At 40.6% G+C, this 26,670-nt stretch overlaps 1 protein-coding gene across 10 annotated transcripts in view; it reads right to left on the bottom strand.

Annotated features, from left to right (window-relative positions):
- Positions 1 to 26,670, bottom strand: part of camta1a (calmodulin binding transcription activator 1a) — a 312,882-nt gene that overhangs the window by 258,256 nt on the left and 27,956 nt on the right. The window contains exon 1 of one of the 10 annotated variants that reach the window (XM_058052097.1): positions 8,217 to 8,294. The exons of the other annotated variants lie outside the window; for them this stretch is intronic. The gene's annotated coding sequence lies outside the window, so the exon portion shown is untranslated. Of the gene's footprint in view, positions 1 to 8,216; positions 8,295 to 26,670 lie in introns of those variants that run through there. 10 annotated transcript variants of the gene reach the window in all.

Genomic DNA, 26,670 nt, shown 5'->3' with positions numbered 1-26,670 from the left:
ACTGGCCTCCTATGACTCGATCGGTTGTGCGGCTCAGTGAGTCCCAGGGCTACAATCCCACAACAGGCCAACAGAGAGCACAACACAACAGGACAACAGCCCAAGACACAGATACTGAATTAGACGATGTAATATGCACAAACTAATTCACTCGGTGGGTTTCACATTATAGGATTCCCAATTGAGTGTAGTATTAGTACTGCAAATTCATTGAACAATCCTTATGGTTCTGGTATGTCTGGGGAACACACCTGTTCCACTCAAAGCACCTAATGACTGAAAACAAGCAGAAGGACAAAATGCAGGCTATAAAAACGAAGCTAATCCTCACTCACTGTTATGTAAGCAGGTTCCGTCAAGGCATTTTCCACTGATCTGTATTATCTGTATTCCAAATACAGATAAGTCGGTGACTCGACATTTTATTAAGATATATCCATTTAATTAATCAAATGAATTTGTACAATATACAAACATCAATATATCAGCTGCTAACCATGCTAATGCTATACGCCGCGGCAATGGTGTGTGGCCAGCGCACTTTGCCATTTTCGTAAGCAGCACACTGCAGCGCAGTCTAGCGCACCCACGCCTCCATCTCTCCCAACGGTGCAAGTGGGTGGATGTTTAAAATTACAGTGGGCTCTGTTAAAACCTCTCTCACCTACTGTTCCTGACAGTTACATTAAACACATCAGCAGGCTAATCCAGGCATCGTGCTTGTGATCCACATTCCTGTGCATTCCTGCTCTGCATTGCCAATAAATGTTAATTAATCTATTGATTAATCAATTTCAATCATCATTTGTCTTTTTCACATTGTTTTGCGTATGTACAACTCTAGTTTTTTTTTTCTCTAAAATGTGTTTTGTGTTAATACTTGGTAGGAAAATGTATTCATTTTCTATATTTTTTCAGTTTGGGCAAATTTCCTGTGTGTTTCAGTCAAAGCACAGTGAGCACAATTAGTCATAGTATAGTTAGCATTGCAACGTCAGTAATTAAAAGATCAATAAAATGGTAAAAGAGTTCCTAATCCATTTCATTCATAGCATGTCCTTTTCATCCCCGTACCTGAGGATAATCCTGCTTCAACACATGTACCACTGGAGGTGAACAGCATGGTAAAGTCAGTCATGCAAACACATACAAATATACACATATGCTAGCAGGTAGCTCTGCAGGAGGGAAGCAGCAGCATGATATCAGCCTTAACTTTGACCTATGCAAAGCTGGATCTTAACAACAAACCGTGACTTTGTTTCTATTGCATTATGCCACGAAGAGTCCTCAAATGCATCAGATGCGCGCTGGTAACTGGTTCGTATACCACCAGGAAGCTATTGAACATACAACTACCACAAAAATAGAAATGAACATAAGTACGAGTGGCCTGCGAATACACCCCAAGAGTCATTACATACACAAACACATGGGCGCAGCATCTATGGCCAGAGACTCCGGTTTCCAAGCCTTTCTTTGGTGAAAATGCTTAAAACAAACCAGAGTAGTGCTTATACAGCAAAATTGCTGCTAGATGGAGCAGAAAGTGCACAAATTTTCTATGACACCCCGGTAATGAGGTTTTATATTGACCCAGTCACAATGAGTGGTAGGACTGGCTGCTCTTCAGTCAGCTCTCTCCTCGTGCAAGACATCCAGGACAGGTAAGTAAGAGTGAAAGGACACACAGTTAAAATGGTATTCAGTGGAGTGCAGGTTTCCACCCAGGGGTGAACGAACCTAAACATATCCATCTGACTCAACTGAAAAATGATGAGGATATAGGTTTTGTTAATTCATCTCAGTAGCCACCCAACCTTCAACAAACTACACAACCAACACATGTTTTGGGTTGCAAAAGGCCAGAGTATCCAGAAAAAACCTCCTTGCTGTGAGGTATTAGCGTAAACCCTTCTTTTGTTGTTCTCTATAGTACTCTTTTTCTCTTGAATTCATGTGAAAATATTTATTTGGGAAACAGAATATATGCCCAGAAATAAAGTACTTTTGCACTTTTGTTCTTTCTTTTGTTTTATTTCATTAGAATCAACGAAACACGGCTTGACGTCACAAAAACTTTCCTGCAGATTAACCAACTTCCATTGAAAGTATGTATTGGGCTTTATTGTAATCCTATTCCAGGTCCTATATTTCACTATTAGGACTCCACACCTCCAGAGAAGGACAATTTTCTCCCCGGAGAAGCCAGTTGGGGTGTTCCTGCCTGACCATTAAACTGATTCTAATGGAGATGAGAGAAGTTGATGTGATTACGCATGACTGAAGCTTGTACCGGCTGTAGATGGTGGAACAAGGGTTCTTTGCAAACCGCTGATATGTACTGTATTCATTCAGAACTATCCTGGTTTATAGCAGTATGCTAGCACATGATTGTCACTTGAATTGGCCAATGACAAACTACATGTCTATGTCAATGAATGAAAAATTACTGTTATCTGTCAAACAATTGTTCAATGCAAAGCATGCAGGGCCGCTCTCTCCCAGAATCCTCTGTGCCTTAGGCAGTGGCCCATGATGCAAAGCTCTATATCCTGGAGCCAGGGAAAGTAAAGGTCAACATCAGACCAGTTACTGTTTTCATACAGCAGCATATGTGTGATGTCTAGCATGGACGGCATCATAGCAGGATGCAAAGGCGGAAAACAAAAAGCAAAATCAAGGAGACTATTGGTGTATTTGAGAAAAACCAGCACTGAACACTTGGTCAAAACCCTCATTAGCAATATTTTGCATGTCCATCAGGACAGGACACTACCAAGCTATTTTAAGCAGCTCCACTGGGGGTTCCAAAGTCGGCCGTTTTCTGATGAATTAAAAATGTATGCTTTAGATGGAACTAATTTTGGCATGTATCATAAGTATTATCTAGAAGGGAAAGTGTAATCTCTAATTATATCTGTTGAAATGTAAAAAGAGTGGTATCTTGTCAACGCCTGGTTGCTTTTTGGCCTGTTGTCAGCATAATCTGTTTGAAATCCCAAGATTCACTCTGTGCTTTCTGACAAATGTAAGCCTTAAAGGCCACTCACAATGCATTAAGAATGTTTTCTTTTTGACAGACATCAAAATGTGACCTTTAAATGATTCTTGTTATCAGGAAAGCTGAACAAAAAAATCAATAGAATGTAGCTGGGGAGGAGGGATTAATGCAGGAGAAATTGATCATTCCATTTCATCTTGATTTGATGTGCCCGCCTTACACACCCCAGCCTGACCACAACCCTGCACAGGAGCAACCAGAAGGAAAAAAAACAAGCCTCTCAGTTACAAAAAAAAAAAAAAAAAAACAGATCAGGAGCTTTTAACCTTAATAACAGTCCGTTTTTCTTTTCATCACTTCACCGCACTTTTTTATAGCATCTGTTGTTGCTTCTGCCTCTCGTCACCACAGGGAATACACAATGGCGAATCTCATTGTGTGTTTCACACAGCTTATGGCTCCGTCAAACATACAAAAACAAATGCATTAATCAGTATTGAGAGATCATTAATTATCTTAGACGCACACTTAGCACAAGTTTATTCTTTTTCACTATGTCTTCTGCTTTTGTGACAGCTCAAATATCAACACCTATATAACACAACATAAACACGACAAAAAGTGTTATTTTACATAAAAATAACATCCATTCAACCATTTTCTATGCCGCTTATCCTCATGAAGGTCGCGGGCATGCTGGAGCCTATCCCAGCTGTCTTCGGGCGAGAGGCGGGGTACACCCTGGACTGGTCGCCAGCCAATCACAGGGCACATATAGACAAACAACCATTCACACTCACATTCATACCTATGGACAATTTGGAGTGGCCAATAAACCTAGCATGTTTTTGGAATGTGGGAGGAAACCAGAGTACCCGGAGAAAACCCACACATGCACGGGAAGAACATGCAAACTCCACACAAAGATGCCCGAGTGGGGAATCGAACCTGTGGTCTGCACGCTAATCACTCGCCGACCGTGCAGCCAATAAAAATTAAATTAAAAATATAACGCCATGAAATATTTACTACTTGGAACTAAACTGTGTGTGTGCACATGTGTGCATGTGTGTATGTGTGCATGCGTGCATACATGTACACTCCTCTATGCTCTCTCACTTACTCTGAGCTATCCAGTGTTTTTTACATGCAAAAAACCCAATGTTTTTATGGCTTAAAACTGATCTAACATCACATCTTTTTGTCTGTCTCATGCAAAAAAAAAAAAAAAAAACGTAAAAGACGAATACATACGTCTTTGGGATCGGGTGTTGAGGTTTATAAAAATATATAAATACATCTTTGGCATTGAATGAGTTAAAAGGAATACTTTATGTGTATCAGTAAAATTGCCCTTCCTGGTCACAGCAAAGATTTGGCTGTGCATTACTGCTGAAGCCTTAGCTGAGAATGATGAGAGAGATAACAAAGATAGCAAATCTGAGAAACGAAAAATGGCACTTCCCTTCAACGAGGAGATTCATCAGTGTTTATTAAATCAATGGCAGGTAGAGGATTTGCGGAGGTAAAATAATGAACCACTTATAAATGATCTTTGCTTCACCGGCCCTCACCTGATCAGGGTGTTCGGGGACCACCACTGTGCGGCCCATTAGGACAGCACTATTATTAATCCTAGTATAAAATGGAACAAACCCGTTGTGACTTACTCGGGATGCCCTTTTTACATTTTGCAACTTAAAAAGTCCAACATTGATTGGGTGTGAAAGGTTAGCTTCCTGTCACATTACGGTGCCGGGGGAGCCAAATAACGCTTCTCTAAATCCTTTTTACACAGCATCCATGGCAACTCCAGAGCGCACTCTTGCTGTATAAAGGTGCATTTAATTGAGTGGCAGTGATATAGAGTGATGGGGTTAACAAAACAGGTCAACAATGGACAAGGACATCAAGCTGTGATTGCTGCACTGGGTTTTCTGTGACACGGGGCAACCTATGTTAGTCTGGTTTTAATGAGCAAAATGACAGGGTGGGAGGTATCTTTTGCAAGATCAGTGAGCGAGCGCATGATTGAATATGATGAGTTCTTTTTAAGACTGAGACGAGGGTCTTTGATGTGTTACTTCAGCCCAGAATTATATAAAACAGCTGCTTAAGAATTGGATTTTTAGGCATCATCTTCTTTTATTTATTTCTTTTATCTTGTAGCAGCACCTCATTTTCTTTCTAAAACATGGATGTGAATGTACCTGAAAAGGTGGTCCATGTTTCTTATTATGTGTTGCATCTGTTTGCAAGGTAGCGGGTGGGGTTTGAGCACCATTACGTCAACATAGAATCATGTGCGCTGAAAGCCATCTGTGCTTCAGAGGGGGTGGAAAAAGTGTTGTCTTCTTTCTGCTGCTTTGAAGAATCATTGGAATTCATGGTCTTTTCTTGGTATGCTAACAATAATCTTCTGCTGCTGTCTCGCACATCGCCAGGCATAGCAAAGACTTGTCCTCGCAGGGTCCCAGCGTCGGCTTCTGCCTGCCATGCAAATTCCTAGGCCGCATCCCATTTTGTAGAACTTCCCCCTCAGCTTCTTCGAGTCTCTCGTGCGGCGGCATGATAATGAATCCTGCTCTTATGGGGGGGGGGGTTTATTTTGATACAACCTTGTTCTGCAAATGATGTCGTCTCTTGATGTAGATCCCAAAAGAGATACATTCTTAGGGATTTAGTACCTGGCTCCAAGAACTACGATACGCCCTCACTATTGCAAAATATGCTTTTATTAGTCTCGGTATGATAAATGTTTTCGACAAAATTGTGCTGGATAAATAAAATGCAAATTAAGTTAAAAATGTGTCCATGTTATGTGGAGATGTACAAATATTAATTCATTCATTCATTTTGTATCGCTTTTCCTCATGAGAGTCGCAGGCGTGCTGGAGCCTATCCCAGCTGTTTTCGGGTGAGAGGCGAGGTACACTCTGGACTGGTCGCCAGCCAATCACAGGGCACATATAGACAAACAACCATTCACACTCACATTCATACCTATGGACAATTTGGAGTCGCCAATTAACCTAGCATGTTTTTGGAATGTGGGAGGAAACCGGAATATTCGGAGAAAATCACACATGTACGGGGAGAACATGCAAACTCCACACAGAGATGGCCGAAAGTGGAATTGAACTCGGGTCTCCTAGCTGTGAGGTCTGCGCGCTAACCACTCGACCGCCGTGCCGCCCGTATTCATTTCATACATACAGGGCACATATAGACAAACAACCATTCACACTCACATTCATACCTATGGACAATTTGGAGTCGCCAATTAACCTAGCATGTTTTTGGAATGTGGGAGGAAACCGGAGTATCCGGAGAAAATCCACGCATGCACTGGGAGAACATGCAAACTCCACAAAGAGATGACCGAGGGTGGAATTGAACTCGGGTCTCCTAGCTGTGTGGCCGAATAGTGCTCTAAGAATTATCTTACATTGGGAATACTCATCAGTTTTCAAATTCCCAATAAATTCCAGGTATTCAGTAGAATGTATAAATAAAAACTACTGACAACAAATATTGTGCCCAAACCGTCAGCGGCTGAATGTTGTGAAACAATTATGAATCGTCATATTTGTTTATTAACATGTGGACGGCGATGTGACGACCGCTGCTTGATTGCAATCCCATTTGCAAATGTTTCCAAGGCGGGTACGCCTTATCACGCCGCCGGCAATATGCAAGCGTTTCATCCGTCTCACCTCCAGCGTAATGCTGTGATGGTGTCAAGTGAAAGACGGCAAGCAATTAAAAGAAAATCAGTCAAACAACTGGAGGTCAGATCTCAAGATGCTCCCAATCACTCATAATTTCCTGTTGTTGTAGTGCAATTCTATTGCTCCCAATTGGGGTCCGATGAGTGGAAGTAAACAAGTCAGAATGTTCACTATTAGACTGCACTGCAAATAAGCTCAGTGAGCCGCTTGTCTTATCCATCTTGTATAAGATAGGTGCCCCTCCGAGCTTTCGGCGACACAAACCGACAAGGGCAGATGCACAGCACCTTTAATAATACCGGTGCTCAGGATGGATCTACTTGTGTTTAGGAATGCAAAGGCTGGGAGATGATAGGAAGGGTATGCGTGAGGTCTGCCGGGACAAGGTAGCACTCCTGATAGTGTTTCTGCGCACGTCTTCCTCTGTTAGTCATTACTGTGAGCAGACGAGGGGTGATGTTTACTCTGCTGAGACAAGCAAGTCTACTGCTCTGGGCTGCAACCTTGCGACTCCAACTCCCCCCACCCCATCCCATCCCATCCCATCCCCTCCCTTCCTTTAGCAAACGTCGGAGCCCTGGCACTTCCTGTTCTGCTACTGAACGGCTACTGCCAACCAGAACTGGAAAGAAAACGAAAAAGAATAATCAACCTTGTGTGTGTGTGTACGTGTTGGGAGGGGGGGGGATTTAAAACAACCACTTGGGACATGATCCTGCAAAATAATGTGGTAACAGGGGCTGCAATACATGTATAAAAACAACAATGTGCTGCTTTGGAATGGAAATGTGATGGCATTAAAAAAAAAGATAATTAAGAAGTGAATAAATTACCAAACAATTAACACATTGACAATTATAGGGGTAATGAACAATAAAAGAAACAAACAATACACAAATCTGAAACAACAACAACATTTTTACAAAGACAAACAGAAAAGATAACCAAATCATAATGAACAGTAGTGAAAGACAGTTGGCAATGATTATGATTAAAATGGCAAATCAATCATAATGTACAGTCATGGCCGAATGTTTTAAGACTAACTTTAATTTTGTTCTTCAGTAAGTTCGATGCTTGATTTTCATTTTTGTGATAGCTTATTTTTTTAGTATATAACATCCATCCACCTTGGATTGGTCACCAGCCAATCGCAGGGCACATTTAGACATCACATGCATATTCATTCACAATCACGTTCATACCTATAGGGAATTTAGAGTCTCCAATTAACCTAATTTTGGAGGTAACCGGTGAAAACCCATGCAGGGATGCGTGAAAATGAATATTCCACATTTTCAAACCCAGATCTTCCAGACTGTGTGGCTAACATGCAAACCACTAGTCCACTGTGCGGCCCCAGTATTTAAAAAAAATCTCAAAAATACTGAGGCTGCAGAGTTATTAAAAGACTAAATTTAAGTTACACCTAAAACCTTTGGCCATGACTGAAGCAAATAAAAAATAAATGAAATGATTACCAAGCTTATGCAGGAGGTCAGGGGTCAGAGGTCATGTTCAATACAAACACTGAAACCATTATGGCGACTGCATGGATGTCTCTGGAAGAAATAAACAAGGAGTTGATGTAAGTACACTTCAGTGCATGCGCTGTTTAAGTCCTTCTACTTGATAATATGTAGCACTCAAATATTAATGTGACACAATGCTGTAGTAAGCGCTGATTCACAGCCGAGACGGAACCGGAGCCGCTCCGTTTCCTTAAGTGGCGGTGGGCTATTTCAGGCTTTAGTGAATCTCAGACACATTTACTCCAACCCTTAAACAATAGAAGGCATCTTTTTATCATCCTTTAACAGTGCAAAGACCATAAATTTGGCGTTTGCACATTCTAAAACCTTTCAGCAAAATTAGGTAGACTTAGCAAGACACCGGGACGCTGCTGAAACATCACTCAAGCTTTATGTTTCATGCCCACCCTTCTCTGGTGGCTTACACACCGGTAGTGCAAATTGTGGTTGTCCAAACTGTGCAAACAAAAGTACAGAAAAAGATTTATTTTTAAAACTATAGCAGCCACAAACACTGTGTGTGATGCTCTGGTATAGTGAAGACGTCAGAGGCAGAACCAAAACCAGTGCAGTCAGCGCAGAAAGTATTTACCCATTGAAGTTTGAACAAGATGCTTCACAGTGGTTTTTGTGAGTTTTTTTTTTTTTTTTCTTCACCGAGGAGGTTATGTTTTCAGTGTTGTATGAATGTGGGTTAGCAGTAATATGCAAAAAAATCCTTAACCTATTTCCATAAAACTAAAAAAAACAGTTATGCAAAATGGTTGCACACCTGTTCCTATGGCAATTGGTGCTGATCCAAATTAGAATAGTTTGTCTTCATTCATTTTCTACAAGGGTCGTGGGGGTGTTGGAGCCTATCCCAGCTGTCTTCGGGCGAGAGGCGGGGTACCCCCTGGATTGGTCACCAGCCAATCACAACCAACAACCACTCACATTCATACCTATTCATACCTATGGACAATTTGCAGTCACCAATCAACCTAACATGTTTTTTTTGGAATGTGGGAGGAAACCTGAGGACCCAGAGAGTACCCCGGCATGCACAGGGAGAACATGCAAACTCCAAAACAGTAACTTCGGAATTTTTCCCATTATTCCCAATCCTTATGTGAACTATGAACACATTTTTTCCCTTTTCTGTGCATTCCAGCGCAAGAAAACAAGTTATATGAGCTAGCTAACAACGCATCTCATGAGAAATACACATTTTGATGCTAAAGCCCTCACAAAAAAAAACTTCCATTTCCATACATGTTGGGTCTTCCCTCGTCTTAAGTCTCGTCTTGGGCACCACCAGTTGGAACTGGCCTTCAGACCTCATTGGAGTGTAAATTTGGATGAGGTCCGAGATTGAATTGAGGGGCCAACCCCTGCAAAGCCTTAAATTAAAAGCGAACAGTAAAATCTTTAAATCAATCCTAAAACGCACAGGCACAGTTTACAGTGCTTTGAATTTGATTCTTTGAATTTTCCTCTCCTATTTTTGCAAGTCAATACATAACAAATAGCTTTCCTTCGCTATACCTGCCCAACTGTAGCAGCTCATAACCAAAATTTTAGCTAGCAGTTCAAAGCAAAAAAAAATTAAAAATCAGTCGACTGACGGATTTGCATCTAAAAATACACTCGTTAGTTGGGACTCTGCTATGCCACGCTACCACTACATAAATGGCAATTAAAAAAATACCTGCAGTGTGCCAGTAACTTCTCCCTGGCAACGGAGAGGCAACATACTTCGTGACAACTCAACTCACAGAGACAACAAATAACTTCAGTCTTGTCGAAAGAGCCATCTGCCATGTCTTTGAAGCTAAACGTACCATTCAGAATACCCTTTTCTTTGCCCATTTCTGCTCAAAAATTTTTCACGTTTCTGGCTCTACATCAACTGGCACTGCTGCGTTTCATCAAACTAAGGTGTTGGGGTGAGGTTAAAAGCAGAATAGGCACACTTTAATCGTGTTAACTTTGACAGTCTGAGTTTTAACCTATTGTTTTTGAATCGTATCGCATCTATCACAGAAAAGATATACGTACAACCTTATAATTTTCACTTGCACTGTATGTCACTATATTCACCCATTCACACGACAATAAATGGAATACACTGTCATGAAAGCAAATTAACAGAATTCATACGCTGATGACACAGCAGCAGGACCCCACTGGGGGATCCGTTTAAAGTGTAATTCAACACGGTAACAGAAGGACTGCCACCTGAGACACGCCGCCCCCAGCATCCAACAATGTATTTTACAGAAAAGTTCACAGCATCATATTAAACTGTGTGCAACAATCACAGGCATGTCACATTAGAGCCTGTCTTCGTAAGATATCCAAACAACATGATCTTAGACTCTGACACATTAACCCCTAAGGCAACATATCTGGAAGTAAAATAACGTTGCTTTTTTTTTTAGGAGTGCTCAAACTTCATAAAGGAACACAAATAAATTAAAACGAGTGGAGGAGATGCTGGTATCGACAGCAGACAACAACAACAACATGGCTGTGAGACATATCCACGATGCAGTTCTGACTCTCTGTTGTTAATTATGTGATTATTGAATAATGTCACAGGTCCGAGTATATGAGAGAGCTCACAGGTATAAGGTGCTAATTGCCATCAGGAAAAACAAGTTGCACTTTCTGGAGAAAACAATCTATATTCATTGTTCTTATATTGCCTGGAAGAACTCATTGGAAGTTTAAAGCACACAAGACAAATGCTTACACCATAATTACAGCTAATTGCACAGATAATTACAATGTTCCTATGCTACGGATACCCACAACAAACAAAAACAACCTATCAGGCTCCTGACAGTGAAATGTCTATTTCCACAGTCTGTCTCTTAGTCATTATCCAGCATTTGTATCTGCTTTGTGGTTAAAAAAAAAAGACTAAAAAGACTAAAGCGATGGGGTGAGGCGGAGGCTGATGATAGGGTATCATGGATGCTTTGAATGCAGCTCCAGTATCACACTTGCTTTGCAACAAAACAGCCAAAAAGCTTCAAAGCTTTGGAATTTTATGATGATTAGGCCCCAAGTCTGCTTTTTTTTTTTTTTTTTTTTTTTACAAGGATGAAAAAAAACAAACAAATTATCATCAGTAAATCTACATAGCCTTGGATTTTTTTGCACCTAATCCCTTTTCATTGCAGGTCTGTAAAATATCAACGCTCTCTAACACTGCTGATAGTCAAAGCACATTTCAAAGAATCGGCGTATGGAGCGTGTGCAAGAGAGAGAGAGAGAGTGAGAGAAAGAGAGAGAGACGGGGCAGTAGGGAGCGCAAGCAATCCCCCATCTATTACATCCCCACCAATCATCAAAGACAAATTACTGTACACTTCACTGGGATATGCTAATTCCAAATTAGATGCAAGTCATCAAAAGACCAGAAGTGCAATATTTTGCATCTACAAATTGAAAATGTCTGCTTTCAGAACAGGTTCTAAAACCAATACAAGATGAAAAAAACATAACCCCCAACCAAGACTCACATCATGCATATACATTAGGGTCCACATCAGCGTTACCATTAGTATTATTATTTCTGCATTGATCCAAAATACTATAGTTGGAAGCTGAAGAAGTGATGTTCAATGCTGTGAATACGTTTCTAGTCAGGCAGGCACATGTTGTCAATAAGTGTTTGTGATATTCAGGAGAAGTATGCCCTCTTTGCAGTATTTTCCAACTCTGATATCTTTATCTAACAGTACAACAGCACAAGAGTCACACAAGTCGTGTTTACGTTTACATCCAACTCCCAGCACAAAAACAAACACACAATACGTATGCACACCATCAATTCAAATTACACCTTTATTATAAGTTTCTCGACATTATTATGGAAGTTGGTTCAAGTTAAATGTACCTGCTGTTCGGAGTATTGCTTTCTGTTTTATTTAGCTCGTTGTGATGGTACGCATTCATTTTCTTTAGTTTCTGTGATCTGATGTTAAATTTGTTTGTAAACAATATTTCTGTATTCTCTCATCCACCGGAGACTAAACAAATCATAGGAATATCTGAATTTAGCCCTTCTAAAAAAAAAAACAAAAAAAAAAAAACAGCAACTCCCATTACAACAGGTTTATTTTGCTTTGAAATCTGTTGATTAGACAGTTTTGCAAACTGTTTGAGGACATATTTCAATAATGTAATTTCCATTGAGATTATATACACTCAATTTGTATTTTGTTATGTGCTTACTTGGGGAGTTTATTTTTGTAAAACATGAATATTATCAGTAAGGCTCCAATTTGAGAACATTGAATATTCATACTTTAATATTCACATTGGCTGCACGTGGTTAGCATGTGGCCACACATCTAGGAGACTCGGATTCGATTCCCCGCTCGGACATTGATGTCATCAGTTTGCATGTTCTCCCCGTGCATGCGTGGGTTTTCTCCGGGTACTCCGGTTTGCTCCCACATTCCAAAAACATGCTAGAACTCCAAATTGTCCATAGATATGAATGTGAGTGTGAATGGTTGTTTGTCTATATGTGCCCTGTGATTGGCTGGCGACCAGTCCAGGGTGTACCCCGCCTCTCGCCGGAAGATAGCTGGGATAGGCTCCAGCATGAGGATAATCGGTAGAAAATGAATGAATGAATGTATAATTCCACATGTCCATTCATAGTTTGACCATTTAAAACATAAATAGTCATGAAAATAAAGAAAACACATTGAATGAGAAGGTGTGTCCACACTTTGGGCCTGTACTGTAGATTGTCTCACTTTACTAAATTCCTAAATTTACTAAATAATCATCGATTTCCTCAGCCATCCTCGTTCTGCCAAGGTATGTAACATGGATTTGAAAAGAAAGACCGCCAAAATGCAGTCACCTTAAACAATAGAAACACAGACAGACAATTACCAAGTCCCAAGGGAGTCGCAGACTAAAGAGCTAGTCAATATTTCTGTGCAACATATGCATCAAAATGGTTGGGTCAGCTCCCGCATCCTGCTACTCGCTCTGTTCTCTCCAGATAAGTGCCTCTTCTCACGATTCATGTCCAAGGGGACAATCATAGGGCGTGAAAATGAAAGTGAAAATGTTGATGAATTTCAAAATACTTATTATGATTTATATATATCATATATTATGATTTTTCCACTTTTTTGACCTACGATGTCATTATAATGTTGTATTCTCCTGTTAATGATGCCAATGCTTCAGATAATGAGGTTTATAAATTCGGAAGTGAGCCCTGAAAGAAGTTTGGGATGGCTGAAAACATTGGGTTTCAAAAGGCGTGGTAAACTTGCCCGTTTGTGATGTCACAGTGGGGTGGATTTCCTTATATGGTTTATAGTTAGGAGGCACTTTGGGCACTTTGGGCATGCCCACAGGTATCGAGTGGGGACTGCTGTGTAATGGTTCAGGTCCTATTTAGCAAACAGAAGTTGTGTAAATTGCTGGTGCAGAATTCTCAGCTGCTCCTCCATCACTTAGGGTCCCACAAGGCTCCATTTTAAGACCCTGACTTTTTCCTTTTACCTACTCCCGCTGGGTTCTAAAAAATGGTAATGTGCTGACGACACCTGTATGCATTTTCTGTTAAAGTGGAAGGATGCATGCATTCTAATACCAGTCACTACTGGTATGTCTGGACAACAATTAAACTTGTGACGGTGCTTGGCTCCTTTGAGTACTTCCGTTGACCTGAGCCCCTTGGCATTGTACTCAAAGCCTTACTAATCTGGGGGTTTGCATAGATTTTAAACTGGGTGGTCAAATTGGCACATTGGTAAAGTCCAGCTTTTTTCCCGTAGTATAGCAGTTGGCAAAGGTTAAATCCAGAAAGTAATCCATGCCTTCATCACATCTCGGCTGGATTACTGTAATTTCACTTTTAGCTAGTCTTCTCTCGCTCGTCTGCAGTTGGTCCAAAATGCAGCCGCAAGAAAGAGAGAAGACATCACTCCTGCTTTGGCCTCATCAATTGGCTTCCTTTTGTAGTCCATTTTTTCATACAGCGACATACTGCATAGTATGTTGGCCTCACAATCAGGAGATTGTGTTCATATTTCCGTAGGAGGTTGCATATTTGGTTGGAACATCTCTGTGTGAAATTTGCATGTTCTTCCCGGTGCATGGGCTCCAAAACCATGTATTCAAGGTTAATGGAGACTCTAAATTAGGTGAGAATGATTGTTGGTCTATACGGTATGAGTCCTGTGATTGGCCGGCGACCGGTCCAGGCTGTACCCCGCCTTTCGCTGGAAGACAGCAGGGCTAGGTTTCGAGGACAAGCGGTTCAGAGCGCTGTATAATTTTTAAATCTTTAAATGGTCTTGTCTCATCTTATCTCTCTGAGCTGCTCCACCAGCCCTCCCCTGCAGTCCCTCAGGTCAGCTACACGCATTTCGCCTCATTTATTTATTTATGGCACGCCTAAAAAGCGTTAAGACTATTTTGTGCACTGTTTGTGTTCTGTTTATACCTAAATTATGTACTTGGCATGCAATGGTGCACATTGGCATGAAGTACCATGCTACAGTGCTACTCGTTTACACCTGTTTACATCTTGTGCATGACGATAGCACCCAAGACGTGCATTGTTCCCGCATGGGTATCCATTGTAACCGCCACTTTGAAGCGTTTGTGGTATTATTTGGTCCTGCTGCGTACCGTGTGACGCCACGCAACAGCAGCCACAACTCCTACATTTCATTCTATTCATCTATTTGCAAAAGACCTACAAATTGTCGAACTCCAGAGATGTTCTCATTGCCGAACATAGAGGCAAGTCTATATAATCTTGCAGATGCAGGAAAATAATGCACAAAGCACAACAACGAGGCATAGACTAGAAAAAAGCGAGGACGGACAGTGTAGAAGAGGAAATTACTGACTCAAAGCGTAACTAAAGGAAACTTATTGTTTATACTTTATAATTTGATTGACTATATTTACTGTAATTTCAGTTGTCTAAAAACCAAATTGATCTCAATGGCAAAAATGTGAATAAATGTTTCTCTAAAACTAAAAAAAAAATTGTATCATACCCACATAGTGCCTGCATGCTACTGCTGCGTATATGTAAAGTAAAAATAAAAGCAACATTTGTATTCAGCCACATTGCCACCTTTCAAAGACTCTTGTATTAATGGTGCCATGTTAAACCAACTCCAAAGCCACTAAACCAAAGGTCAAGTAAACAGATTTTATTTCTTTAGTCCCCTCCAGCATATGGCTTATCATGAAAGCACCACGAGGATATATTGTCAAGAATTCTTTTCGGCAGTCCTGATTGAAGAGGCTGACTTTTATTCTCTCAAATACACCCTACCTCTTTCCCCCCACTGCCACGGTACACAGGGGTACCATTATGTGGTGGCTGTGGACTTCATCCATTCATCACTCTTTTCACTTATGAAGCAAAACACACATACATCAAGTACAGCTACCTCCCTCTTCCCTAAATCACGCTTTGTCCTTCCTCTATGTGAATGTAGCTGGAGCCAACTTTGCCATAGCTGAACTGGTTATTATATGTATGCTATACTGGATATTGGTATATTGAGTTTTGCTATTTGTTATTTCCATGCATCGTACAAGTTTAACATAAAACTTTTGCTGGTTGCTGGTTAGGAGTGACTGTCATGAGCATAATAGCATCTGTGGTTGGGTAGGAGTATTCAGTATTATCACATACTACAGTATTAATTGGCCCTGTACCCTAGAAACCGCCCATGAATGATACGGGAAAAGGCCGAAATGATACTGTGTCAAAGCCCAGGGCAGTGATACTGATAAAATATAGAGTTTAACCATGTATCAGCCCCCGTTGCTGTCCACTCAGAGCGCGGTGCTCTGGTATCGTGCCCGTGAAACAACCAATCAGAGAACAGCGCACGAGCGTGAACACACAGTTTACACTGTTTAGATATAATACATGTAATAAACTGAAAATTGAACTGAAAACAAAATGGTCTTTTGATTAAATAGTATATGATAATACGATCATCACATGGTTTGTCTGGTATCAGGCCCAGTATCATACTGATACTTGGGGGCATGATACCTGGCCTGATACCAGACAAACCATGTGATAACCTATAAGGATCACACAGAATCCATTGCACCCACTAGAAGCATTCTTACTCATTGTATGAAGTCAAAAAGCACCAAAAAAACCCACAAAAATGTACGACAACACGGTTCTGCAGGCAAATATGGCTCTTGTTTACAGGAACTTCACGCGGACATCTGCTCTCATGAGCACGCTTTCGACATTCGGAGCTCTCCGTAGTGCCTATGAGAGTCAGTGTAAGAGCTGGACTGGATCAGGACCGTAGCCGCAACGCATTCAGTGTGATCCACGGGGGGTAACACTGCAAAACACATTCATAAAGTCAACACGAATGTACTATTAAAATACTTGAGCTAGTGTGTTCCTCAAAAGCAATTTAAAATAAACAAGCTATTAAGCGCCCAGCAGAGTACACGGACAGCTCTTTTAAAGAGTGTCCAAGAAGATGAAGCATGACACATTTGCATATTGCATGTAAGGGAGCTAACTGTAGAGCAATTACTTGACAATGTTTTTATTACACAAGCAATTTTTTGATTATTATTTATCTTAACACAGGATCTGGATTTTAATTATAGCAATGTAGACGGACACCCCTAGCACAGCACATTTTTGGGTCAATGCTGCACATTCTAAACAAATGACAAAACTGCAAATACATACGGGAGGGGGGTGTTTACATGGATTTTGTTTTTTAAATGAATGCAAAATGTGAAGTTTGGGTGGTTAGCTTGGTGTTTGTGTGGAAGTGGTACCATCATCTTCCACAGCAGGGGGGCAAGGCTCTGCTCATTTAATGTGTAATCCTTTGCTTTCTTAAGGGAAGGAGAGGCCAAGGATCAGAGCATATAGAACCTATCCTTTGGCAGACACACACACTTGTGCCACAGCACTCCTCCCGTCGTGTACTGAAGCTGTCACAATTGGTGTCGGGGGCCATGAGGCAGGCAATTTTAGTGGTGTGGTGTGAATCGATACCCAATCACATCACGTTCACAGGCAGCACATTAACCTGAAGAGGCCGTGGAGCAATTTACAGCGTATTGTTTTTGGCCCTGGGAGCAACAGGCAAGAGGAGCGATAGAAACATCATAGCAGAGCAAGACAAGGTTCTTGTTTTAGCGAGAAAAGTGCAATGAAACAGCACAGTCGTAGAAGGCCCAGAAACATTTTGCAGCGCCAGCAAGGTGAGTGAAATTCTTCTATAACACAAATATCACCTTTTAAAAAAACATAACTTCAACATCAGCAATGTACACATACTGTGTAGTTGTGTAATGCTAAACAAATGCAATTTAAAAAATGTTTGATTTTGACTATGACTATGTGTATTCTTGTCATGCCAACAAGTAGTTTCCACACACACCTGCAATCATTACCTCTGAACAGCGGGGCTGCCAGTGTGGAACACACTGCCACGCTGTGAGCACAGTGTGCAGCATGGATTAGAGAAAAGAGCCACAAGGTATTCTAGCAGAAAACAAAAAAAATTATTCATGCAGGCTAGACTAACTAACCACAATAAAAAGACGTGGATTGTTTGCAAAAACATTAGCTGTATACATCCATCTATCCATTTTCCATCCTGCTTATACTCATTAGGGTATGCTGGAGCCTATCCCAGCTGACTTTGGGTTAGAGGCGGAGTACATGCCAGTCAATCGCAGCGCACATATAGATAAAATATCATTCACTCACATTCATACCTATGGGCAAGATGCCATGCGGAGAATCGAACCCAGATCTTCCCCGATCTCCTGACTGTGTGGCCAACATGCTAACTATTGATTAACAATTATTGCAGGTTTGTTATCTCACAACAGGCACAATAATAACAACCAAATAATATTGTATTAATGGTAATGATAATAATAACAACATGGACTATTGCTGCAGCCGGAATCCACTCAAGTTTGAACCCCTGATGTCACTTCCTTTGCTAATTTCCTTGAAGGAATCCCAAAGGGATTAATAAAGTATTCTGTATGTCTGTCTGTCCTTCATATGTCCAGAATGTGTTAATTCACAAACAAAAGAGTCTTAAATGTCTACTATATAGGTGAATATGAGTGTAAAGTTGACTATAGGGGTGTTACCTTCATTTCGGCTGTTTTTTTTTTTATAATTGTCTAAGTTTGTTGTATCTTTAATGGCTGCTAATCCCTGAACTGAACTAATTAATGATCTTTTTTATAATTAAATCCTACCCCTCCATCTGGTACTTTTACAATCAGTTACATTTGTTCACTTCCTGCTTTCCTAATATAGTTGTTTTTTTTTTTGTCGCGTAGCGAAGCAGGAGGTGATATGACCATCCAATGACATAATGGGTACCATAGTAAGTGTCAATATAGTGATATATATAGCACATCATGACTGGTTCAAGACTCAAGTTTGTTGTATCTTTAATGGCTGCTAATCCCTGAACTGAACTAATGAATGATCTTTTACCAACGAGACTCAGAGAACTCTCAACCTTCATGAAAGTATTGATTGCCCCCCCTACACACACACACAATCCTGTTCACTGCGCTTCGACCACTCGCAAAATGTAAACATAGTGTAACATTATATTGTCTTTTTCTTAATAATGTTCTAAAATAAAGACTAAACATTCTGAGAAGATAAATTCTGTTAACAGGCCAAAGAAAGAATTGACTCAGAACATATCAAGTATGCCCCCAAGGCTCTATGATAAGCATGGAGGTGCGCAGGATCCGCTTGGACACACAGTGCCAGTAGATGCCATGACATGCTGTACATAATTGCCACTCCATCACAGCATCATTGCTTTCCAATAAGTACTTGGGCTAAGGAAAGTACATATTTTAAAAAAAAAACGCAGTTAGTGTCCTTTCACAATATATCTGTAAATAAGCTTTGCATGTAGGCCACTGGAATCCTGTGTATAGAAAATAACATACGTCAAATGCTCGACAAGCATTTTATTGCTTGACATTAAAGTGAAAAATGCTGAAGTGACTTTAATCAGTCAAGGTAGCAGAGTGGGCTTATACAGAGGTGGCCCACTGTTCTTCAGTGCTCAATCACTAATCTAATCTGGAAGGAACAACAGGAAAAAGGCTGGTTATGGATAAAAATGAACATCATATCACAACTGTTTGATTGATGTGGCAATTCCCAAGGCAGAATAAGCTGCTACTTTCAACAACCGCACCTGACACAATGTGCTGTGCCTTCTTAGAGGGTTATTTTGGCTGCATAATTCTCTTAAAACGGTGCATTTATTTGGGGCAAAATCACCTGAAGCATACGTATCAAGGACAAAATTTGTCCTGAATTTACAGAAGCAGCAGAGACACATTTCTTTCTCTTTACCCTCTTTACCCTTACCCTCATGTCCTCCTTCACTACATCCATAAACCTCCTCTTTGGTCTTCCTCTACGCCTCCTACCTCTCCTATGGACATGTCCGAACCATCTCAGTTTGGCCTCTCTGACTTTATCTCCAAGGTCTCTAACATGTAATGTCCCCCTGATGTACTCGTTCCTGATCCTATCCATCCTGGTCACTCCCAATGAGAACCTCAGCAAGTCTCCCAAGATTTTGATTGACTGCCAGATTTGGAGGGAATTTTGGGGTATCAAAGTAGTTCAGAGGAGAAAAAGCGGAGTTGATCAAGTACTCTTGCTAGTATACGGTCTCACAGAAAGTCCCATTTTTTTCAAAAGTAATTACAAAGATGCATATTTTCCTCATTTGGGTGTTAAAACAAATATTTGAGCATTGCAAAGGGAGCCACAACAAAGAGGCTGAAGAGCCACATGCGGCTCTGGAGCCGTAGGTTGCTGACCCCTGCTCTAGACCAAACAACATGGCTGGTCTCACCACAGTTTTGTATAACTTTTGCAGCAGACACACACACACACACACACACACACACCAACGCTTCAATTTTATCCAACCTTTTTTAGGACTTTGTTCATACCATAAATGATTTGGTTTGAGATTTAATTTCATGTGAATTACACAGCAAAGAGGCTTTTATCCAGTTAACGATGCACTTTTAATCAGAACTTTTTCCTACAGTATTCATGATGAGCGTAATTTCCGTTTATCCATGCACACATGGAATTGGAATACAATAGCTCTTGCCAGACCACATGTTTCCCACCGACAATTATTACTGTATTCTTCAATTGCCCTGGACTTTAACAAAGCATCCTTCTTGATTTTTAGGTATTTCCTGTGGGTTTTGGCTACCAACTAATCTAACTGTATTAGTGCCTCAGTTGACAAAAATTCAATTTATTCCCAAAACAATCATATTTTACTAGTAAGTAGATCTAGAGAGCAATGTGGAAATTCAAAAGTGCATAGATTTGAATAATGCAATCAGAAAGAAGTCCGTCCTCGTCTTTATGTTTTATCATCTAACGTGCCTATAGGTTTAAAATTAAACATCGTACTTTAATTTGCACATTGAATGGCATTAATTGAACCAGGAACCTTCCAATCAGTGAACAATTTCTGCATTTACATATGACCTTTGAACCCTAATGCCAAGGCTTAATTTACCGATCCCAGCTTAATTTATACCCAGTGATACCAACAAGTCACGAGCACTGCAATCAAGGCCATTGTTAGCTTTAATGAGCAAGGATAACCATACAGTTGTGTAAAATAATAACACCTAATATAGACTAAAAAAAAACAATTCAGAAAATGGACTCATTTGAAATTATCATAAAACTTTCAGGATTGTGATGTGAAAGAAATCTAAACAAATAAGCACAGGAATGGTTAATAATTGTCAATTCTACTGACAAAAGTGTGACAGAGCTTTCAGTTTTTCTATTAACAGTAATGGAGAAATTATATTGTGCACTCAATGTATTACAATTTATGATGGTAAGATAGACAAACAACCATTCACACTCACATTCATACTAATGAACAAGCATAAAAATCAAAACAAATAAACAAACAAAAATACAAATATAAGGCATTCAGCAGATGCATTTAAAGATGTGATATGTGGTATTCTATTCACTAGGTGTAATGTCGCTGTTGATTGGGTGTGGTGCTACTTCATGAGCATCTGCATGTATGCCATGTGTGTCTATTTCAAATAAAAAGGCTGCCATTCAGCCACCATTACATCAATGACAAAAATAGCCACCACAGGAAGTACTCTGTCCACACAAGGAATGCCAAGAAATTAACCAGTTAACCGTTAATAGTTAGAAATAGCAAACATTTTATGACCAATGAGCCGTTTTACAATATTTAAGAACAGGACTCTTAACAACAAAGAGATAGCGGGTGCTTAAAAGGTCACATTTTCCCGTCTACATTGTCATTGTCACACTCAAGTCCAATGGCAGACATGCACTCTGCCATCAAAGGCCATTGATTTTATAATCAAGAGCAAATGATGATCAAGGCATATCTGTCCCCTTATCTTCCCATTTAAAATCCTCTTTTATGGATTCAATTTGACTTTGGGTCTTTTTCAGCTAAGGAGAATCCGAATAACGGAAGACAAAGACACCTTGCAAAGACGACAGGCAGTATCGAGGATGATTAAAGTTACTAAAAATACAAAGCATCGGTCAGCACAGGCAATTATTGTCTTTATAAATCAACACAAACAGTAATTATGCGGATCATTAAATGTCTCATTTATCACGTTTTGACAGTTGTAGGTGTCAAAACATAATTATAGAGATTCTTTGATGGCAGTATATAAAGTCACCCACCACAGTAGGTTCTTTAAAAACCAGTACAAGGCGCATCAATGTTAAAAGGGTTGGTTTTATAACTTTTTTTACCTTGATAGTATTAATACAAAGCCAACTGACTCACCCTGAGGGTGCTCACTGTCCGTGAAACACAGACTTTAATTATCCTAACTTCCTTCCTTGGTCAGCCTTCCTATGTATATGTTTAGCCTTTTTGTAATACCTGCCCCAGGATGCTGGATTAACTTACCCTCCTCGGTCTGAGCTTAGTTTGGACTTAAAGTTTATATGTCCTTTGGGACGAGCCTGGGGCTCAGCTTAACAATGACACCCAAACCCCCTCATCTCTATTCCAGCCGCTATTTCAGTCAAACTCTATTTACCTCATTCCAACTCAGACCATAAACATTTTCCTAAGGATAAGCGTCAAGGACAGATGGGCATCGCCCGTTGCTGACCTTCATGCAATACCAATGCATGCCAACATGGATGAACAGATTGATACCGATCATAAAACGCATAGATCCCAAACTTGTTGATGAGTGTGATGTCTTGCAGCGGTTTATGCTAATTACACCACTTTAATTTGTTATTTTTCCATGTTTCTTCCTGTCGCGGAAGCGAATCATCTAAGCTATGTAAGCTTGGATATTGGGAAGGTTTTCATTTTTTAAAAAGTCAGAGCAGGCGGCATGGTGGTCGAGTGGTTAGCGCGCAGACTTCACGGCTAGGAGACCAGGGTTCAATTCCACCCTCGGCCATCTCTGTGTGGAGTTTGCATGTTCTCCCCGTATCTCTGGGTACTCCGGTTTCCTCCCACATTCCAAAAACATGCTAGGTTAGTTAGCGACTCCAAATTGTCCATAGGTATGAATGTGAGTGTGAATGGTTGTTTGTCTATATGTGCCCTGTGATTGGCTGGCGACCAGTCCAGGGTGTACCCTGCCTCTCGCCCCAAAGACAGCTGGGATAGGCTCCAGCACCCCCCGCGACCCTCGTGAGGAAAAAGCGGTAGAAAATGAATGAATTAATGAAAAAGTCAGAGCACTAAAGTCAATGGAGCAAAGTCAGAAGATCAGAAATAGGTGGCATATCTTCAATTGATCAAGGTGATGTATAATAATAATAATAACAATAATATTACATGAAAACCATTTGAACTTGCTACCCAAACTGCTGATTTGTGTTTTCCTATGGAAAGGTCTGTAATGTTAATCCTTTGTACAAATAAAGGCATTGATCAACAGCCTTTTTACGTGCACCTCTCTAACACCTTTCTAAAATGGGAAAACAACCTTCTCATCTGCCAGGTACACACCCACATCTAGACTATATGACTCACTGACTTAGGATGACGGGGTGTCAGAATTATCATCTGTTCCCTGGAAACTTCATTACGATCGGCACAGGCAGCTATGAGGTAGCTTCGGGCAAAGAATGTTTGTGTTTTAAATCAGGGGTTTCCCAGTGTTGAAACTGTGAGGCAGTCAATTTTAGACATACACAAACAAGAACGTAACAATGTGTCAACACTACAGTAAATCAGTATTAAAGATACTCACCCATAGGTTGTTATACAAGATAAAAATACGGTACAATGTCAGTGTGTTGTGTTTGCTAGAGGCATTACTTAATTTGTGGATAATTTTAGGCATAAAATGCTTATGAAAATAAAAAATGCTTATGCTAATATCGCAAAAGAAGTAGATTTAGTAGAAATATAGTATATACCATGGCTGCTAGACGAACAGGTGGTTAGCACACAGGCCTCACAGGGAGGAGACCCGAGTTCAATTCCACACTTGGCCATCTCTGTGTGGAGTTTGCATGTTCTCCCCGTGCATGCGTGGGTTTGGAGTCCGGGTACTCCGGTTTCCTCCCACATTCCAAAAACATGCTAGGTTAATTGGCGACTCCAAATTGTCCATAGGTATGAATGTGAGTGTGAATGGTTGTTTGTCTATATGTGCCCTGTGATTGGCTGGCGATCTGTCCAGGGTTTACCCCGCCTCACGCCCAAAGACAGCTGGGATAGGCTCCAGCGCCCCCCACGACCCTCGTGAGGAAAAGCGGTAGAAAATGAATGAATGAATAGTATATACCGGGGCTGCACGGCGAACAAGTGGTTAGCACACAGGCCTCACAGGTAGGAGACCCGAGTTCAATTCCACACTTGGCCATCTCTGTGTGGAGTTTGCATGTTCTCCCCGTGCATGCGTGGGTTTGGAGTCCGGGTACTCCAAACAACATTCCAAAAACATGCTAGGTTAATTGGCGACTCCAAATTAGGTATGAATGTAAGTGTGATGGTTGTTTGTCTACATATATGTGCCCTGTGATTGGCTGGCGATCAGTCCAGGATGCACCCCGCCTCTTGGCCGAAGACGGCTGGGATAGGCTCCATCACCCCTTGCGACCCTCGTGAGAATAAGCAGTAGAAAATGAATGAATAAATAGTATATACTCACAATGCTTGTAAGGTTAATGTAAAAAACACACAAACGTGTTGTGTAGGACGAAGAAACACAAGTTGGATGAAGAGATTTTGCAGCAGTTTCCCATAACGCAGTACATAATTAATTCTAATGATACTTTTTATCTGTGACATCCATACCAATAAAGATCAGTTCACAAAGGCACTCATGTGAATGTGCTATTGAGCGTGACACTGACCTTTCCGGGGCTCGTGGACCTCGAAAGACGTGTGCGTGAAAAATACCCTGAACACTAACGCCGGCCTTTTAGCGTGCAGGACTGATTTGATATAAGCCTGACAGGGGTATTTATAGCGCTGCATAGAGCCTCACTCTCCTCTCCTTTCTACACCACAAGCCCATTCTGGCGCAGACACTATTGGCAGCCCTGCTCACTCACTGGAAAAGCCATCATGTCAGCATACTGGCAGCAGAGAGCTTGTAGTGCTAACAGGTTTAGGGGTCCGCTAGAAAAAGCTGAATGTAGTTCATTATGCAGTGACAATGTACATTCACATTTTGATGCCTTACTTTGCATAGGACCAAGACAATCCGCAATGGAATGTCACTGTTTCTTTATTCAAATGCAAACACTAGCGATTGCCAATGTCTGATATCTTACACCGTTTATTTTTGGGAATGCAATCTCGGGAAACATAAAACAAGTAATCCAGAAGGTATTGTGTTCGTGCGGTCTTTGTTGCCCGAGATACTGAATCAATGAATTAATTCATTACATTTTTGACTGAATCATTAGGAAATGTTTTAAGCCTGATAAACACAACATATTCCTTGCAAGTGACCTTGTTCTAATTTTAAAAGTTTATGGGATTTGTGCTGCTGATTATAGCGATGGAAATAATTAGTCATTCCCACCTGAAGGAATTTAAGTATTTGCTTTGATTAAATTGACTGTTCAATCAATATGCCATTAATTACACTGTCCAGAACATGCACAAAGACGTAACATCCGTCTGATGTTGATTAGATCAGACTGTATTTTCCAAAACATTCGAACTACACTACCTTATCTTAAAATGTGATTTGAATTGATGGAGTATTTTGTACCGTTTTTTTTTTTTACAAGAGCCATGATTCCTGGACTGATTAAATATATACAGCTTCATATTAAAACTACTTTGCAAGCATAACATATAAAATGTGGCCATTAAGCAAACAAATGTAAATTACTGGATTGGTATTCAAAAAAGCGGCCAACTCCAGCCAATGATCATTTTTTTTGTAAGTCAAGGGAACATTTTAAACAGCCTTTATGCAACAGGATTCAGCCATTAAGACTGGCATATTATTAGTAACACCAAAAGCGTAAGCAGAATAAACAGGACACATTAATAACTTAGTGCAATTGCAAAATGGTGTTTTACATCAACAGCATGTACAGCCCAGATCAAAATCTTAAGACCAGTTGAAAAGCTAGGATTTACCTTTTGCACATTTGGAAGCAAAGCAAAAACGGGGAGTGTGACAGAAAGCTGAAAACTGAAATAGGCTGTTTATCAGTTGGTCAAAAGTTTAAGACCAACGCTCAGAAAATCACCAAAAACTCTCCAAACAAGAACAAAAACTGTCTCAGTCGGACTCAGTAATGAGTAGCTCCACCGTTCTTGTTAATCACTTCAAAAATTGGTTAGGGCATGCTTGATGCGAGTGTTTCCAGTAGGCTATTGGGAACATTGCTCCAAGTGATGAAGATGGCTTCACGAATGGCATCGACTGTCTGGAACTGATGGTCATTTTTGTAAAATTTGCCTGCTATCCATCCCCAAATGTTCTCTGTAGGATCTAAATCAGGGGAACATGCGGGATGATCCAAATGAGTGATATTATTCTCCCTGAAGAAGTCTTTGGTCAAGCGAGCTTTATGAACTGCAGAGTTGTCGTGCCGTTTGACGACCAGTTGCCAATTTGACGAGCAGTTCCCATTTGACGACCAGTCGCCGTTTGACGACCCTTCACCACTTCAAGCTCCGGTGTTCCACTGAATGAGAAAACACCCCGGATCATGATGGTTGAATCTCCTTGTCATGCCAGTAACGTTGGAAGCCATCTGGACCGTCAAGGTTCCACTTTTTCTCATCAGAGAATTTAACTTTTTTCCACCTTTCAATATCCCATGTTTGATGTTCCCTGACAAACG

This window comes from Doryrhamphus excisus, chromosome 16 (assembly GCF_030265055.1).
Source record: "Doryrhamphus excisus isolate RoL2022-K1 chromosome 16, RoL_Dexc_1.0, whole genome shotgun sequence".
Lineage (NCBI taxonomy): Eukaryota > Metazoa > Chordata > Actinopteri > Syngnathiformes > Syngnathidae > Doryrhamphus > Doryrhamphus excisus.
Note: the sequence above shows the minus strand (reverse complement) of the source record. Positions and strands in the feature narration are given on the sequence as shown.